The following is a 7065-nucleotide window of genomic DNA, read 5'->3' as shown; positions in this document are numbered from 1 at the left end:
TCCTGCTGGCAACATCTTGACTCCAGAAAAACAAACATAACTGATTTTCCTGAGAAGAGTTACATCACAGCTAGGCATTTATGGTCTTGGTGATGTGGCCCTGAACACCCAATAAATTTAGGAGGTGTATTTTTTACTCCCAGTATTAACAGGTCCGTGCATGAACACTGTTTTTCCTTTATGAATTCTAGACTGTCTTACCCCAGGACTGCAAGCCATCAGTGCCTCATCCAAAATCCCTGTTGTGGTCTAATTGGATTTTCAGTGCTTGGACACTTAGCTGCAATTAAAATCACTGGAAGCTACTTCTCGTTATCATTTAGCCATCCTCATTATCAGTTATCCAGTCAGGCCTGTGAAAACCCTATTTGACATTTTTCTGCACCTTTGGATGGCTACTTTACTTAAAAATTTCACTCCTGGACTTAAATTTCCCATTGTCTTGACTTAGAAAAGGCACAAAGCTGAAGAAAGAACAGGAACGGTTACAGCTCCTTCCCTGTTTGGTCCCTCAGGACACTCATGTTGCAGTGCTTCAGAATTATTTAAAAAAAACCAAAACAGTGAAAATGAGATAAATTACAGTGTGCTTCTTTCTGTGCTGTTCTCACTTCATTTCCCATTGTGTTTAATGATGCATAGCACTGCAAAAAAAGCTGATTTTCATCCTCCTTGCAATTAAATAATCTCTGTGGGACTTCACTGGGTTACGGGGAGTTCCTGGGTTGAAGTTAAGGGGAACTGTGGAACAGGGGAAAATGTGATTCTCCAGTGACTCACATGAAGGAATTTCTATGTCAGCATAACCTGTACATGGCACCGAGCAAAAACCACAAAAAAGCCACCACAAGTTCCAGTTTAAGTTCAGAAGAAAAATTAATTTGGGCACTTAAAATATCCAGAAACAGGCCCAGTAAGATATATCAGATAATAGTAGAATTTACTAAAAAAAAAAACAAACCACCAAAAAAAAAGCGCCACTTGATTCACAACCCCATACCTGGATTTCCTAAACTAATATTCTGTATTGAGACATGTATTCTCATCTGCATCTTTAATGCAGGCTCAGCTGTAAAGATTTTGTTTTCTCACTTCAGGCATAGTAGGGATGGTAGGAAAGACCTTGGGAGAGGACAGAGAAATTCTTGGTTAAACACTAATTTCAGTCATGGTCTCCTTGATGCCATTTTTGCACATCTTCAGTTTTCCCCTTACCAAAACAAACTAAACTCACAGAGAAAGCTTAAAAAACACCCTTTGATTGAGCACATCACCTTCAAAATATCACCTCCAAAAAATCATGTAATCTATTGTAGCATATTATCATACATCAACTAGACTCAAAATAATAATAATAATAATAATAATAATAATAATAATAATAATAATAATAATAGTAGTAGTAATAATAATAATAATAAAGTGGAACTGAGGACAGTCCTGGTTTTTGCCAGCCTGCAGCTGCTCTCGTGTTGTGTTACTGCAGTTTTGTGTGACTGCAGCCTCATCACTGTAGGTCCAGATAAGGCTCAGAAGATCCGTCTCTGATTGTAGAAGCTTTATTCTGAGAAGACAGAGTCCTGCTGAGTTTGTGGCAAGCACATTTCATGTCCATGGAAACAAAATGTGCAGTACTTTTAAAACCAAGCTGAATAAATTGTGGGAAATTACTCCCTCCCTGCTCCAGTGGATGATTCCATACTTCTTGCAGCTGTGACTTAGTTCCTCGTGACAATACCACTTTACCATTCACTGGCTGCCCAGATAGGGTGCACAAATTTCAGAAAATGTCACCTAATTTGGTTGTGAAAATCCATTCTGGTTTTCCTGCCCTGATGAGCAAGTCAAACAGATGGAGAATGTTTATTTCAAGGTGTATGTTTAATCAAAGCAACCGAGGTCGCCATGGCTTCTTCACCTCATCACAAACTGAATTCACAAAAGAAATTACTCTTAACTCCTTCAGGATTTGTTTTTTGTTTTTGTTTTTGTTTTTTTTGTGTGTGTTTTTTTTTTTTAAGGAACCCAGTTGGTGGTGATAAAACTAAACAATCTGCTCAGCAGCACAGTTTGTCCCAAGCCCAACAGGATGTTCACTTGGAAAGGGCATTATTCAGGAACACTTGTGCTCCTCAGGATGGAGCTGAACCTGGAGCAGGGGCGCAGCAACCTGATGCTTTTCATCTGTGCTTCCACTGGATGAAAAATAGGTTCAGTTTACCTGAAAAAATGAAGAAACTTTTCAGATAATCACAGTTCTGTGTCATAAGTGTTCATCCTCCCACTCTGACTCCAGCACTGCAAATACCTGTTTTTAAAAGCCATGAATTCCTGAGATGTAGGTGGCATGCCAGGGTGTTAACACCCTCAGTGTGGCTTTGAAACAGAACAGCAAAAATGTTCTCAGTGCTTTCTTTTGCAATAGGATTTCTTCAATTAAATACTTCTTGGTTTATGCAGCTAATCAAAACACTTTAAAAAAATACACAAACCTACAAATATCAGTAACAAATACCTGTGTTGAGAGAAGGCTTGTACAATACCAGTTAGTGAAAATTAAACCCTGCTAATGCCTTTGTAATATGCAATTGTGAAATTCTAGTGAAAATTTAATCCTTTAAAGTGGTCATAAACTGAGGGAGAAGAAAATGCACACAGGCACAAGGAGTACATGTGAAGCCATCTCCTGGGTTTTCATAAGGAGAGTTTTGAGGTTTTAGGTACAGAGGGGTAGTGGTGTTTGAATATGGAGTGGCTTTTTGGCGTGTGTGTGGGGAGTCTTTTAAATTTTTTTGGTGGGGGAGGAGTTGTTTTGTTGTTGCTGTTTATGTTTGTGGGTTTTTGTTTGGTTGGGATTTTTAATTTGTTTGTTTGCTTGTTTGTTTCTGGCTAGCCTACTCTGTTACAATTAATTTGCAGGAAATTTAATTAATTCCACCAAGTCGAGCCTGTTTTGCCTGTAAAGCAGATAAATAATCTGTCTCCATCTTAATTTTTTTCTCTTTTCCTCACCTGTCCTTCCTGTGGAAGTGACAGAGCACTTGGGAGCCAGCAAAGGTCAACCCACCACAGAAATCAGTCTCAGTCCTAATCTCACTTAGAACTCTTACTTTATCAGCAATTGGCAGTTTTTCTATTTGCATTCAGTATTTTCTTCCTAGCACACCTTTTATTATTACTCACAGCATTGCTGTCCTTTGTGACCCAAAGGCTGCATAAAAAAGAGTTGAATTGAAAAGTTTTATTAAAGAAGTTCCAGAAAAATGTTTTCACTTCAAATGTGCTCTCACAAGTAAGTGTTTGGTTTCAGTAAAGAGTTAGTAAAGGTTAATTGCTAACTGATAAAAATATGTGACCAGGAAGGCAAAATGATCCTTGTCACTCTGTCAAAGAGTTTCATAGGCATTAATACAATCATTGTAAAATGTTAAAAAAAACGGATTAAACCTTTGCACTTGGAAATAGACAATTATTAACTCATTAAACAGAACTTGCAACAATGCTCACAAAGGCTAAGTCGTTTATCAATAGCAGAGATGTGCCACATTTAGATGAAAGAAATCCAGCAAGAAACCAATTGTGAAGTGCCAAAATATTTAAAGTTTTTCCAGTGCATTCCAGTAACTGTAAAACAATTAAGTGAACCTGAAAATGTTGGAAAATGTTTTGTTACACTTTGTGTTGATTGCTCCCGAAGAAAATACTGGATAGTAAATACTTGGATTTCTGGTGCTTCAAATTTAGGAGTATTTCAGACTGTCCAAGCCACCAAATCTGATCTAAGTTAGAAGATGACACTGGGCTGTAGCATTCAGGGAGATAACAGAGCTGCTCCATGGATTTGCACTTGTGAAAATGTATTTTCATACATGTATCACATCCAGTTATTCCATGATGAGGTGAGTCTCTGAGAAGAACTTGTAGTTGATTTTTGTCTCCCTCTGGAACAGAAAAATGAGTCATGAAGGTAAAATTTTACATCCCTTGAAAGAAAAGTGTAATATCCCTTATTTTTTATTCCAGCGCAATTAGAGAATGAATGTGTTTAAATTTTGCCACTGAAATGTATTTTTATGAAAATAAATGGTCTGCTGAGATTTTGTCACTGAGAAATAGTGATTCCACAGCTCATATTACTGTGCATGTACAAAATACTTAACTGCTGTAGATTGTGAGATCTTGAAGTAAGGATTTTAGGGACAATGAAAAGTTTGTAGACTTCTGTTCTCTTTCAACACTTTTTCTTTTTTTTTTTTTTTTTTCTTCTTTCCCCTCCAAATAATGCATTCTCAGTGAAAGGGGGAAAGAAAAAGGAAGTTTTTATTGATTTTCCGTCTATACATCTTACTTTATACTGGAATACTTCTTTTGATAATAATGAGGATAATGAATAATAATGAAAATAATAATGATTATGAAAATAAGGATGAAAATTATTATGATAATAATCGTATAGTACCACAATTTTTTTCTAATTAATTGAGATTAATTCTAATTACAATATATTGACCCAAACAGAATTAGTTTCTTCATCCTAGCCATGGACAATCAAATATCTTTATTGTATGTTCACTAACAAAACCAGCCTGGTTGGTCAGAGCTATTCAGAAGGTAAACTTTTGTTATCTCTATTAAACAATTTTTCCCATTATTTGGATATCCATGCAGACTTTTTTTGGTATACCAGCAGGGGCTAATAGGAACAGCAGCAAAAGGTGATTTTGCAATGCATACAAACAAATAAGTAAATAAGTTAATGTCTGTTACACTTTTTTTTCCTCCTCCACCTGTTTCCATTCTAGCCTGAGATGAATTCTGAGGCAAAAACATTTTGAGGAGATCACATCTGCAGTTGTTCTGCTCCCCTCCTTTCATCTCCCTGGCTTGCTGCACAGAATGCCATGTTCCAGGGCTGTAAAAGGAAAAAAATAACCAGTTCTGTTCATGTCAGGGTCTTGGATCTCTCAAGCACTAAGTGTGCTCACAGGAGCAGATGTCGCTTGGAGCTGGCCTTGAAATGAGAACATCAAGAGCTCTGGTAAATGAGCTGCCACTTTTACAGGCACAGCACCATGATTTCCTCAAAGGTACGAGTGAGAAAAATAACATTTCCAGTGTCAAGCAGGGTAATGTCCTCACATGAACTGCAGAGCTATCCAGAACTTGATTATCAGAATATAAATATTTCTGTTTGGTTATTGGAAAGGAGGAAAGTTGTGCTACTCCCTTTAATTTATTAATCTCTTAATAAGTTTTTGTTATGTCTGTCAGAGACTGCAGACAGAGGAGGCAGCTGAGTGACACGTCTGAAACAAAGAGTTTAAAATCTCACAGCAAAGAGCTGTTAGATGAACATTCCTAATAAAAAAAATCTGAGTTAAAATTGGGAATTTATTCACCATAGACATTTTCAAAAACTCAGTAATTTTCAGGCATTTATTTGCAGTGAAACATGCAAGATTTTCCATAGACACTACCAAAGGTCTGCCCGTTGTATTGCATCATGGCATAAGTGTTTTGTTTCTTTTAATTACTACCAGAATATCTCATCTATCTTTGTTTAATGGATACCCCAAGTTTTATCCAGGTAAACAGTAAATTTTCTGTCCTGCCTGGACCATTACCATTAATTAAGTTTTCTGTGGTGTACAAACCCATGAAGCGATTCTCCCATTGCTCCTGCAATGTATTAATCAAGTTTTCTGGGGTGCATAAGCCTTCAACTCCTTAACTTTCTCAAGATACCTGTCTCCTTCTATGACATCTAATTAATCTCTGGTTGTGATAATCACTAAAACTTTCTTTATTGAATTTTGTTCTTCAGCTATTGATTGAGTTCTAAGGAGTATGGCTCCTTGGAGTTCCTTTCTGCATGTGCAGTGAGCTAATTTACCAGGATTGTTTACTTTCAGCCAACACAGATCTAAATTAAACCAGCTAAAATCACAATCAAACATCTCTTAACTAGTTAGACATAGATATTTACTTAAAAAAAACCAACCCCACCAAACTCCTGGCTAACTAAGATGTAACTTGCTCTCCAGTCAGGTTCATTTTTGCACTGCTTTTCCACTATCTGTTTTATACAGTAATTGAGCAGTCCAGCAGTCTTTCCTATGCCTACCTGATATGTTTATGCAGCTTGAAAATAAATATACAACCTGCTCATAAGGTTTGAGTAGCTGCAAAGAGAAAACACTTTTAGTCTCAAATTCCCGAAATAAATACATGTAGTGTTTAGTGTTTTCCACCTTATTTTTGTTTGCTTCAGGACAAAGAATGAAGGAGAGCAGGAGGATGTACATTTTGACACTGATCTAAGGGGGTGAAATACATAGTTCAGATTTGGATAAGCCCTTGATTACTAAATTTCCAAGATACTTCCTTAGGTAAAACACAAAAGGACTTGTAAGAGATGTTTATGAAAATACTTCAACCAAAATTGCTCATGACAACTGAGCCAGAGACATGGAAGTTGTACCTGAAAAAATACAGCTGTACCTTCCACATTTTTCAAATAAAGTTTCCAGTACTGATAAAGCAAATCTCCAAGCTAAGTGCAGAAGTCTGTGTTCAAATATCCCCTTATAGCAATGGGTATGTCAAATGGGCGATTTATTTTTAAATTTTAACGTTTTAGTCAAACCATGACAAGCAAATTACTGCAAATCCATGCCTCCTGATTCCAATAATTTACAACTTTGCTAGTGAAATGTATCACTTCAGCTCCCAAGGCTTTCAGGACACAGCCTGTGTGTAGTTCCCAGGTTTCCCTGCAAAGCAGAGAGTTTCTGTGATCTCCTTGAAGGCACAAACCTGCTTGGTTTGAGAGCAGCATTTAGCCCAGGGGCTTCCACACAGGATTTTACACAGCCATCCACACAGAAAGGCAGAACACACACATCCTGTGTCCTCTGGAATATCTGCATGTGCAACAGAACTTTAAAAGGGTTTTTTTTTGAGAAGTTCAGACATTTTATCTCACTGGCAGGTTTTGTGTGTATGTATGAAGAGGTGGGTGAACTGAAATCAAGTAACAGAATACAGTGTGACATAAACACACAG

The sequence above is a fragment of the Passer domesticus genome, chromosome Z (genome assembly GCF_036417665.1).
Source record: "Passer domesticus isolate bPasDom1 chromosome Z, bPasDom1.hap1, whole genome shotgun sequence".
NCBI classification, from domain to species: domain Eukaryota; kingdom Metazoa; phylum Chordata; class Aves; order Passeriformes; family Passeridae; genus Passer; species Passer domesticus.
This window is presented reverse-complemented; position numbering follows the sequence as displayed.